We start from the raw sequence: 12,716 nt of genomic DNA on the forward strand, positions 1-12,716 counted from the left end.
ATGTCCCAAAATAACTAGAATCTCTAGAACCACAGTTGCAAATGTCACTAAGTTTGACTCACGTGTTCATCTTTTGGAATAGATGAATTAATTGCCTCTATGCTGTTCATTTTCCAATTATATGGTTAGACCCATAACTCTTGTCTGAAGGAACACTAAAATCCCCTGGCCTTGTCCATAAGTGTCTTGCCCTGACAGCATTGATCATACATTTTCTCCCCTTTCTGCTGCACCAGTTGGTTGCAGCTTTTCACCTGCTGATAGCAACATTTTAATGATACTGAGCTTTAAGGTATTGTGGTGTTCAATAAAGATGCTATAAAATGTTGAAATATTTGGTATGCAAAGCTAGTAGGATGTGGAGTAAAGCTCTTCTTATGACAAATAGCGTATCTTTTTTCAATTTTAGAGTGCAGTCTAGATAGAGCCTCAGTGTGGATAATAAGTAGAGGATAACTAAAGTGGAAAATTACTTATTGTAATGAGAGCCATTCCCAGTTCCCATTCAGATCTATTCTGAGGGTATCAAATTTGCATATGAACTCCAGCACAGCAGTGCCATGCCGCAGCCTGTTTTTTTAAAGTTTTTTTGCTTGAGGATGGCAACTTTCAAATCTATAACTGTGTGTCCTGGGATGTTGTTATAATCTCCCACTGGTTTTTGGATGTTACCATTCTTGATGTCTGATTTGTGTCCATTTATTCTGTTGCATAGAGACAGTCTAGTTTGTCCAATGTACATGGCAGAGGACTATTGCTGGCACTTGATGGCATATGTCACATTAGTAGATGTGCACGTGAATGAGCCTTTTATGGTATGGCTGATAGGGTGATGTGTGGTCAGAGTTAGCAATAGAGTCTGTTGCAGGGATTGGTTCTTGTAGGGTGTGTGGTTAGTAGTAAGTATGTGTTTCAGGTTGGGGGGCTGTCTGTAAGTGAGAATTCACCTACCTTCCATGGCCTGTGAGAGCAACGGATCATCATCTAGGTTGTAGGTTCTTGCTGATAGATTGGAGAGGTTTTAGTTGGGGGCTGTAATTAATAGCTAGTGGCATTCTGTTGCTTTCTTTGTTGAGTCTGTCCTGTAGTAGGTGGCTTTTGGGTACCTGCCTGGCTCTGTCAATCTGTTTTTCTTCATATCTCCAGGTGATTCTTGTAGTTTTAAGAATGCTCAATAAAGATCCTGTAGGAGTTTCTCTATCTGAAGGATTGTAGCAAATGTGATTGTATTTTAGCCCATGGTTATAGAACATGTATCGTGTGATGTATTCTGGAAGACTGTTTGTTTGTCTAGATTATTTTATAATCCTTAATATGGAAGAGGAACAGATGTTTTCCATTGATGGATGTGGGGAGGATATGTACAGATGCACCAGGAATGCCCTTTCATAGCAGCCTTTCCTTGGATTTTGGGAGGTGCGTTGATCAATTAAATGAATACCACTGATAAGTAAAAAATTGAAGCCTTTTAGAAGTGATGCTGAGAGACTCTTGAGTATCTTTTGGACAGAAAGGAAGATGAATTCTCATGTTAGAAATATTATTGTAGAGGAATTGACTTGTTTATAAGCAATCCAAGGGCGCAAACATAAGTATTTTGGTCACATCAGGTTTAGAGATGGAAATAGACTTGAGGAAATGACCATGGAAGGAATGGTGGTGAGAGGTTATCGAAGAAGAGTATAACTAGCAGGGAAATGATACATAGTGTGCAACATTTCACTGATAAATCATCTGCTGAGTCTGTGAAGGTAGCAATGGGCAGAGAAGGCTTCTGAAAATTCTGCTATGTCATCACCAGTGTTGAGACATGAGCATATAGACATTACCATAGTATAATCAAGCTTCTATCTCTGTCTTCCTTTTTTCTACTGTGTAACTACAGTATGCAGAATATGCTCAGAGGGCACACTGTATATCACAGAAATATATAATGTACATATAGTGTGTAGTATGAGCTATCTCAATTATATATTGAACACATACTGTATACCTTTTTGCAAGAAGTCTGTCACTACCCATTTCTCTCCTCTCCCTTCCCCAGTTTGGATGGTAGTGATTTTTAAACTTGAACAGGAGGTTAAGAAACAATGATGCTTGTGTTTGATAAATTCAGCTTTTAAAACCCTAAAATTATGTGGAGGAGCTATTGGATTTCATTTCAGTACTGAAACTAATTTTTATTAGAGGAGCTCATTAGTAAGTAGTAACATTGTATAATGTAACTCTGTAGCAGCTTTCAATAAATAAACAACTGAGACTCAGTCACTCCTATAAAATCTGGTACTGGAGATTTGATATGTTAAGCAGGGGAGTACTTATCTGTTCTCTGTTGTGTGAGCCTGCTAATTTCCACATTACAATTGGAAACTTAATGTTGCTTTTGAAAATGTAAGTAGCCTCGGATATTGCCACAATCAGAGATGAAAAGATGGTGTAGGTGAGACACCAAATGAAAAGAAGAGGCGCTGCTTGGGTTACTGTGGATTATGATATTGAAGTTTAGTCTCAATGGCTGAAATTATTTAACGACTTTACAATTTATAGGCATGATTTTTTTTATGATTGCTTCCAAGCTAATAACACTGCTCTACAGCCAAAATGCTTCTGAAATAAATGTAGTCAAACTTTACTAATTCTGGGTCACTGAGAACGAAAATGATGCTTAAAATTGTTGATTGGCTCTAGTTTTCAAGATAGGCTATTGGGTCAGTATATACGACCCTTGACTTGCGAATGGCGGAGGATAAGTGAGTTATAAAGGGAAGGGATTTCAATTTAAACCAGAAATGACTAAAATACATCTTTGACTGGATCTATGAATAAATCTATGACTGGGTTTGGACAGTACTTGCTTTTTAGGCAAAACAATGAATGATGCAATTGTTACCTGGGGAACTGAGGTAAGCAATTGTTGTGGGAGTTAAGGCTAATGGCAATGACTGAGCCCACGGCCTAAAAGCCGGGTGTCCCCCTCCCAGAAGCCTGTGTTACGTATCTAATCACCGTTGGATTGGTTAACCACAAATCAGGCTAGACCAATGTTTAGGGCCAAACCATATATTTTTGAACAGTGTAACATATATCAACAACAACAGCGTGAACTCACCCTATCCCAGAAGAAAAGGAGCTAGATAAGTCCCGGATACAACAAAGGGGAATATACTTTACAGTGTCAGAGGCAGATGGCAATTGATGCCTGCGACCTTCTACCCTGCAGCTAATGTAAAGCCTTAGGGGAGGACGGCAGGGAGTCCCTCGCTGACAGGGAAAGGTAGTCCAGTTGAACGGCCCTCCTGCGGGTGGATCTTGCCTCTAATGGGTCGGGTAGATTCCCTCTGGGGTTAGTACTTGATAGCCCTTCGACTTCCAGTCCAATCCAGCAGGTAAGGATAACGGTAAATGAGTCCAAGTCCATGTGGCAGAAGCCAGTAATCCTTAAGTGGGGCGTTCCCACACTCGCGAGGCTCTCTCTCTCTCTCCCATAGCTCGAACAAAATCCTTATACCCGGTCCCATGACCTAAAATGGAGCACCACGGGAGACGAACAAACACTGACAGGACTTGGGACGGCAGACAGTGACTGACAGGCTACAATACGGATGGACAGAGGCGAACCCGAACCCTTCCTTGGTCAGGGCTTATAAGCCCTTCAAGGCGGGGAAAGGGTGGTAAGGGTGGTGTGCAGCAAATGGTGCTGTGTGCAACACTCCAGTAGGGAAGGGGGGAAAATTTCTGAGCAGTGTACAGCTCATTTTAGTGCCCAGTGCACAGTTTTGGACTGAGTGCAAACTATAGTGCGGGGTGCACCGAGCAGATGACCGTGTGCACTTAGGTTTTGGCGGGAAAAGGGTAACACAGGGAGAAGAAGGAAAACAAGATGGAATCTAAAGAGGCTCCATCTTGAACATAATAGCTTTAAATGTCTTTTCCCTGGCAACACAATCTGAAGCTGGTATTGCGTCATACATGATATGAATTGCATCATGTTATTCCTAGAAGTCATGGATGATGCAATCATAATGACGCTTACATCACTCTGCTGATCAAATTGCCCTATATCAGCTCTAGAAATCATACAGTGTCGTGCTCTTTTATCTGTCAGTGTTTGATTTTGCAAAGGGACACATTTCTGTTGAGCCAAAGTGAGCAGAGATGCCTCGTACTTGTGTGAACAGTGCAGATAACTTCTGCTATGTTTGTGGTGAAGTGACTTTTGCATCACAAAAGCGCAGTATAACCACTATGGTTAAGAAAGCCTATCACCTTTATCTTGGCTGCAACATTGGAGATCAGGGCAAGAGGTGGGCCCCACACATATGCTGCAACACTTGTGCAACAAATCGCCAGTGGTTGAACAGGAAAAGAAATCTATGCCTTTTGAAGTGCCAATGATTTGGAGAGAGCCAACAGATCATATCAGCAATTGTTACTTCTGCATGGTGCCTCCAGTTGGGAAAGTTGTGTCAAAGAAGAAAAAGTGGACTGTGCATTATCCAAACATTCCATCAGCTATACGCCCAGTACCCCACGGAGAAGGACTGCCGGTTCCTGATGCACCAGAATCATTCTCACTTGAGTCAGACGAGGAAGAGGATGAAACTTCTGGTCCTGAACCATCAATGTCACAGGACCCACATTTTCTCCCATCCTCCTCCTCTGAACCACACCTCATAACAGAAGGTGAACTGAATGACCTTGTCAGGGATTTGGAACTACCCAAGATTAAGGCAGAGCTGTTGGGCTCCAGACTACAGCAGTGGAATCTCTTGGCAGGTGATGTTAGGGTTTCCATGTTCCGTGACTGTCAAAAGGATCTTGTCCCATTCTTCTTCATGGAAGGTGATTTTGTAGCCTGCAACAACATCGATGGTGTGATGGCAGCCCTCAACATCGTTCATGATCCAGATGAGTGGAGACTGTTAATTGATTCATCGAAGATGAGTCTTAAAGCTGTTTTGCTGCATAATGGCAATGTTTTGCCATCAATTCCAGTTGGTCATGCAGTCCATATGAAGGAAACCTATGACAACATGAAACAACTTTTGAGGTGCATAAACTATGACCAACATCAGTGGCAGCTGTGTGGCAATTTGAAGGTTGTTGCTCTCTTGCTTGGTCTGCAGACTGGATACACAAAGTACTGCTGTTTTCTCTGCGAATGGATTAGTCGTGCAAGAGATTCCCTCTACATCAAGATAGATTGGCCACTCCGACAGTCATTGGAGCCTGAGAGGAAAAGTGTTCAGCATCCACCACTTGTTGAATCAAGGAAGATTTTGTTACCACCCTTACACATCAAGCTGGGTCTGATGAAGAACTTTGTCAAGACCGTGGACAAAACACAAGCAGCTTTCAAGTACCTCAGTGGAAAATTTCCAAGGTTAAGTGAAGCTAAGATAAAGGAAGGTGTCTTTGTTGGTCCTCAGATTCGTGAACTTCTTCGAGATGATGCATTTGACCATGCACTGTGTGGCAAGGAAAAGACGGCATGGAAAGCCTTCCAGTTAGTGGCAATAAATTTTCTTGGAAACAACAAGGCAGACAACTACAGATTGTTGGTGGAAAACCTCCTCAAGGTATACAAAAGCCTTGGTTGCAACATGTCGCTAAAGATACATTTTTTGCACTCTCATCTAGATTTTTTTTCAACCGAACTGCAGAGCAGTGAGTGATGAGCACGGCGAGCGATTTCACCAGGACATTGCAACAGTGGAGAAGCGCTGTCAGGGCAAATGGAGCCCATCAATGCTTGCAGACTATTGCTGGACAGTGACAAGAGATGCTCCATTTAATGAATACAAGAGACAAGCCAAGAAACGCCGAGTAGACACTGAATAGGACTAAACTACATACATAATAGTTTTTTGCCTTTTGTTTCATAATAAATTTTATTTACATAACCCTTTTGCTGATTTTTAAAGTGTTACATAAACAGGACAGGTGAAATATTATCATGTAAAGCAACCATAAACACATGAAAAGACCTAGGTTTACAATTTATGATTAAAACTCTACTATCTACACACGTAAAATATAAAAACTTAAATATCTTGGAAATAGTAGCCAATCACTTGTTTTAATTGTCATATTTGAATTCAGCACATCAAAATACATAATAAATAGCACATTTTATCTCTGAAGCAGACGACTTCTAAAAATGTACTGTGTAATGTACTGATTGCTGATTTTGCTACAGTTATGTCTTACTTTCTAGTACTGTTTTTAGACTCTGTGTTAAGTACAGTGTTGTATTTAGGATATTATTTTTGAATTATTTGGAATACATCATTTATTATGCAGCTAAGTAAAATTTGGATTGAAAGAAAGTTAAGCATTAGATGTTTTGACTAAAAAATTTTTTTTGTATGCATGTCAAAGAGTATTAAGTGGAATAAGTAAATCAGAAAGCATTATTGGATTAAACCAGTTTTCTCAGACTGTGCTCCGCGAGACATCTCCAGGGGCTCTGCAAGATTGACAAACTGGAAACATCGATAGGTACAACACATACAATCAGTGGACCGCTGGGGCTCCGCATAAATTTTTATGCATGTAAAGGGCTCCGGAGCCCAAAAAGTTTGAGAACTGCTGGATTAAACTATCGTTAAACCATTGAGCTGCTAGTAAGGATGTTAAGAGGCGGGTAAATGACTACTCAGATTGTATCGACTACACGATTATTTGATAAGGGAAGGCACACGATTAGTTGATAAGGGAAGGCACTCTGTCCCAGCTTGCACCGGTCCAGGAGCTATTCCTGCTGTGGCTCTACAGATAAGTGTAGTATGAGCTGGGTGCACGCACAGCCCAGCTTCTACTTCCTTTAAACTGCAGATCAACAGCGGGGCTAGGTCCCAGTCTGGGACTGCTGCACCTCTGCATTTTAAATGTAGTAAGATTACTGCTTTTAAAATTATTACTTTTAAAATGCAGAGCTGCAGTGGGGGTAGCTCACGGACAGGGATCCAGCAGTCTCTGTTCGTGGGTACTACATTTAAAATGCAGAGGTGCAGTGGCGCAGACCGGCTTGAGCCAGGACTGCTCGGTCCCTGCTTGCGCCAGGTCTAGCAGCCCCTATCCGTGGCAGCTGGGGCTGGCCACGGACAGGGGCTGCTGCTGGAACAGCCTCAGCCCACCTTGGGCCCACCACTGCTGCTTCGCGGCAGCCTCTCCTCCCCCTAGAGAGGCAGTAGTTTGAGGGGGTAAGGCGGCACTAGGGAGAGGGTGCTTGGCAGAAGTCAACTACTCACTTACATTTCGACCTGCTAGTAACCAGTTTTAAGAGATAAAGTAATAGTTTTTGAAAGATGAAAAAGTGATGGCCCTGTTGTAATGAGCTTTGTTTAAAAAAAATACTCTTTATGCTTGAACTTGAAGCCATAAACAATGCTTTGTGTTTCCCACAGTTCACAACTACTTATGCTGGAGGCCCAATACATCCATTGTATATATAGGTATGTGTCTCCTTTTGACTTTCATATTTCCTCGAAATATTTGCTCCTTGATAAGTTCCTTTTGCACTCTTCTGCATCAAGCATATTTGTGCAATAAAATGGTGAGAGCGACAATTATGGGACTTAATGAGGTTGCTAATTGAAATGACTAGTATATGACTTAGTCCTGCTCCTGTTCCAAAAAATGGCAAAATCCCTGTTGATTTAATTGATGCAAGGGCAAGATGATGATGCTCATAATGTTTAAAAGAAAATCCTAATCAAGTAGTGGTGTGATTTTTATGACGACAAATAAGTTCTAACAAAAAGAGACACAAAACAAGCAGTTGTGGGCAGTATCTTTTTAATGAACTAGAAGATAATGGAGCAAACAAGCTTTTCAGACTTTATCATAGTAACACGTATGAAATTTTGGTATCTTCATCTTTAATGACAAAAACATATTGCTGAGTGCTATGAAAGAATCATAAAATACTAGAATTGGAAGGGACTTCAAGGGATTATCAAGTCCAGTCCCCTTACAGCAGTACCAAGTACCATCTAGATCAGTGTTTCTCAACTTTTTTTTAAATAAAGTACACCTTTCTCATATAAAAAAAAAAATTATAAGTACCTCCAGTACCTATAGTTTTCAAACGCACCATTTTTTTCTACTTCCTCCTTGTTAACACCCTTTTGAAGATATTTGAAAACTGCTATCATGTCCCTATCATGGGGTAGTGCACTCGTTCATCTCCCAGGGTGCACTGTTGAGTCTCTGGCTTCTTGGGATTGAAACCAACCCCGCATCTCTTGCAACACAGTTGTAGTTATACACCAGGGTAGTGTGGCCTCGTAGCTAGAGTCTAGGAAATTGGTGATGCCCCCTCCCCTGGCTTTAGGATTGAGGAGGTGGTAGGGGACCCAAGGCCATCCCTGCTCCACTGGGTCCCAGCATAGGGCCCTATTAGAAGTGGCAAATCCGCTACTCTCTTAGCAGGGAATCCCACCACAACACGTTGAGAGCCACAGGCTCTGATATCTCACTCTGGGGTACTTCCTACCAGTCTCCATATCCTCTGTAGCACAGATGTCTTGTTGGCTGGCCTCCTGGTCTGGTCTTCCTGGCAGTTCCCTTGCAGGAGCTCTGTTCAGGCCTTCCTCCTAATTTCTTTCAGTAGTGTAGGTGTCTCGCTGGCTGGTTTCCAGGCCTGGTCTCTCAGGTGGTTCATCTGCAGGAGCTCGGGAAGTACTTCCTTCATCCTTGGTGACCAGCCCAGATTGAGCCTCTATCCAGGCTTTTATAGCTGGGCTGCAGTCTGAGCATGCCTGGCAAGGCTTCTTCAATCAAGTGAGCCTGGTTAGGCTCAGCTTTTCCAGTGCGGGGCTACTACACCCCATCACAGTCCCCTCTCGGTCTTCTCTTTTCTGAGCTAAACAAGCCCAATTTTTTCAGTCTTCCCTTATAAGTTGTGATTTCTAGACCCTTAATCGTTTTTGTTGCCCTTCTCTGGACCTTCTCCAATTTCTTCACATCTTTCTTGAAATGTGGTGCCCAGAACTGGACACACTATTCCAATTGAGGCCTAATCAGCACAGAGTAGAGTGAAAGAATGACTTTGTGTGTCTTGCTCACAACACACCTGTTAATACTTTCCAGAATCGTGTTTTCTTTTTTGCAGAAGTGTCACACTGTTGACTCACATTTAGCTTGTGGTCCACCGTGACCCCCAAATCCCTTTTATCAGTACTTCCTCCTAGACAATCACTTCCCATTCGGTGTGTGTGAAATGGGTTGTTCCTTCCTAAGTGGAATACTTTGCATTTGTCCTTGTTAAACTTTATCCTGTTTACCTCCGACCATTTCTCTGGTTTGTCCAGATTGTTTTGATTTATGACCCTATCTTCCAAAGCACTTGCAGTCCTTCCCATCTTGGTATCATCTGGAAAATTAATAAGCGTACTCTCTATGCCATCATCTAAATTGTTGATGAAGATATTAAACAAAACCAGTCCCAAAACAGACCCCTGCAGAACCCCATTTGTTATGCCCTCCCAACATGACTGTGAACCGTTCATAACTACTCTCTGAGACAGTTATCCAGCCAGTTGCAAACCCACCCACTTCCATGACTTTTCAAAATAATTTTAACTTGTTCTTTTTTTTATTTTAACTTCTAAACTAAACCCATTTCCATGATCATTCATTATGTAGCCCCATCTAAGTTGTATTTGCCTAGTTTATTGATAAGAAGGTCATCCAAGACCATGTCGAAGTCTAGGTATACCATAACCACCAATTCGCCCTTATCCATAAGGTTTGATATCCTATCAAAGAAAGCTATCAGATTGTGTTGACATGATTTGTTCTTTACAAATTCATGCTAGCTGTTACCTATCACCTTATTATTTTTCAGATGTTTGCGATGAGTTCCATAATTACTTGCTCCATTATCTTCCCTGGCACAGAAGTTAAATTGAGTGGTGTATAGTTTCCTGGGTTGCCCTTATTTCCTTTTTCCAGTCTTCTGGAATCTCTCCTAACTTCCATGACTTTTCAGAGATTACTTTTCAAAGTAATTTTTAACTTGTTCTTTTTTTATTTTACCTTCTAAACCAAACCCATTTCCATGATCACTCATGTTAGGCATCCTGTGACCATCCATCTTACTGACAAAAACTGAAATGAAGTCATTAAGCACCTCTGCCATTTCCAAGTTTCCTGTTATTGTTTCTCCCTCCCCATTGAGCAATGGGCTTACCCTGTCCTTGGTCTTACTCTTGCTTCTAATATATTTATAGAATGTCTTATTGTTACCCTTGATGTCTCTAGCTAGATTTAGCTCATTTTGTGCCTTTGCCTTTCCAATTTTGCCCCTGCATACCTATATTTTTTGCTTATATTCATTCTTTGTAATTTGACCTAGTTTCCACTTTTTATAGGACTCCTCTTTGATTTTTAGGTCATGCAAGTTCTCCTAGTTAAGCCAAGGTGGTCTTTTGACATACTTTCTATCTTTCCTACGCAGTGGAATAGTTTGCTTTTGCGCCCTTAATAATGCCCCCTTGAAAAATTGCCAATTCTCTTCAGTTGTTTTTCCTCGGTCTTGCTTCCCATGGGACCTTACCTACCAGCTCTCTGAATTTACTTAAAATCTGCTTTCCTGAAATCCATTCTCTCTTTTGCTGTTCTCCCTTCTCCCTTCCATTCCTTAGAATCATGAACTCTGTTTACATAATCACTTTCACCCAAGCTGCCTTCCACTTTCAAATTTTCAACCAGTCCCTCCCTATTTGTTAAAATCAAATCAAGAACAGCTTTCTCTCTCCCGTCCCTCCTCCCCGGAGCTTTTTCAATCTTCTGAAATAAAAAATTGTCTCCAATGCAGTCCAAGAACTTGTCGGATGATCTGTGCCCTGCTGTCTTAGTTTCCCAACATATGTCTGGATAGTTGAAGTCCCTCATTACCACCAAATCGTTCACTTTGGATGATTTTGTTAGTTGTTTTAAAAAAGCCTCATCTGCCTCTTCTGTAGTATACCCCTAGTATGACATGATCCTTGTTTTTTACCCCTTTTAACCTAACCCAGAGACTCTCAACAAGTCTGTCTCATATGTCCATCTCAGTCCAAGTGTGTTCATTTTTACTATACAAGACAGCACCTCCTACTTTTTTCCTTTCCTTCCTGAGGAACCTGTACCCTTCCATACCAATATTCCAGTCATGTAAATTATCCCACCAAGTCTCTTTGATACCAACTATGTCATAGTTGTGTTTATTTATTAGCACTTCAAATTCTTCCTGCTTATTCCCCATACTCCTTGCATTTGTGCATAGGCATCTAAGATACTAATTTGATTTTGCCACCCATTTCTGTCTTGTCACTCTTTAATCTCCGCTATTGTAGCCCATGCTCCCTCCCATTTCTGAGGCATCTCCCAGATCTCCATGTTTTTCACTTACCTGTGGACTTTGGTCACCTGCCCCCACTGAACTCTTCTAACTATGTTAGCCAGTCTGTGTCCAAATTCACTCTTCCCCTTCCTTGAAAGGTGAACTCCATCCCTGCTTAGCAGTCCTTGTGGTGACACTAACTTCGCAGCCAGGTATTCACCTCCAGGATGCACTTGTCTTTGCCTGGGCCACTACCTTTGACAGGAAGGAATGAAGAGAATACCATTTGCACTCTAAACTCCTTCACCCATACTTCCAGAGCCATGTAGTACTCTTGATCTGCTTAAGGTCACACCTCGCAGTATCATTTGTGCCCAAGTGAATGGGTAGGTCAGGAAGGTGGTGCAGGATTAAAATCAAGATAGTCTTGTCATTATTGGGTTCAGTTATGAACCTCGGGGTTGGAAATTTTATAAAAATATGTGTAACATGTTTAGAATTTTGGATTTTTGTTTTAGAAACACATGTTTAAGAAAACAATTCAGTAAAACAAAGAAGGAAGTAATACTAATGACTTTTCATTAGATTTGTCCAGATCTCAATGTTACAATTTTTGTGTATTTTACACTGGTCCCCTCCCTCACCTAGCTCCGTGTGCATGCTTGCTCAGAATTATTCCTGTGCTTATATGAAGTGTGTTGTTACTTCAGAGAATAAGGTTTATGTGATAGAGGTGATGCAATTTATACTGCAAGTGGTAACTCATATCAGAGTGGCTGTAAACCAGGGTGGGGAATCTTTTTTGGGTCAAGGGCCACCGACCTACAGAAAAATCTGTCGGAACCCACACAAGTGAGAAGCAAAAGAAAAAAAACCCCAAATTGTCACTGAGATGGCCCCCAAAGTGCCTTGCACATTCCACTCGCATACCAGAACCCTAGTGGGGTCGGGGAGCATTTTTGTGTGCTCCAGCCTCACAGGCTCCCCAATGCTTAGGGAGGGGAGTTTGGATTCCCCACTCCTGTTGTAGACAGAGAATACAGTCTTAAAAAGAATCAGTGAATGTAATTTGAAGTATGTAAAGTTCAATCTGGAAGTAAATTTTTAACAGTAAGGGCTTTTAATTACTGGAAAAGGTTATCCGGCAATACAGTAATTCATTTCACACGGTAGATAAGTTTCAGAAAATGATCATGCTAAGTAAAAACGTGTTATGTGGGGTCAATTTTCCCATTGAAAATAATAGAAAAGGCGGAGGTTGCATTTCAAGCGCACGTGTGCTTGCAGCTCCAGCCTGCATTTCTTTGCAGCTGGGACCAGGACATAAGGGGAGTAAGGGAACTGGGTTATAGCAGGGAGGGGAGGTGTTCGGCTCTGGGGAAGG

At 41.6% G+C, this 12,716-nt stretch overlaps 1 protein-coding gene across 11 annotated transcripts in view; it reads left to right on the forward strand.

Annotated features, from left to right (window-relative positions):
- BMPR1B (bone morphogenetic protein receptor type 1B) overlaps positions 1-12,716 on the forward strand; it is a 359,692-nt gene that overhangs the window by 160,706 nt on the left and 186,270 nt on the right. For 7 of the 11 annotated variants that reach the window (XR_012904029.1, XM_075929626.1, XM_075929631.1 and 4 more), the window contains one exon: positions 7,410-7,457. The exons of the other annotated variants lie outside the window; for them this stretch is intronic. The gene's annotated coding sequence lies outside the window, so the exon portion shown is untranslated. The remainder of the gene's footprint in view (positions 1-7,409; positions 7,458-12,716) is intronic. 11 annotated transcript variants of the gene reach the window in all.

This window comes from Pelodiscus sinensis, chromosome 5 (assembly GCF_049634645.1).
Source record: "Pelodiscus sinensis isolate JC-2024 chromosome 5, ASM4963464v1, whole genome shotgun sequence".
Taxonomy (NCBI): domain Eukaryota; kingdom Metazoa; phylum Chordata; order Testudines; family Trionychidae; genus Pelodiscus; species Pelodiscus sinensis.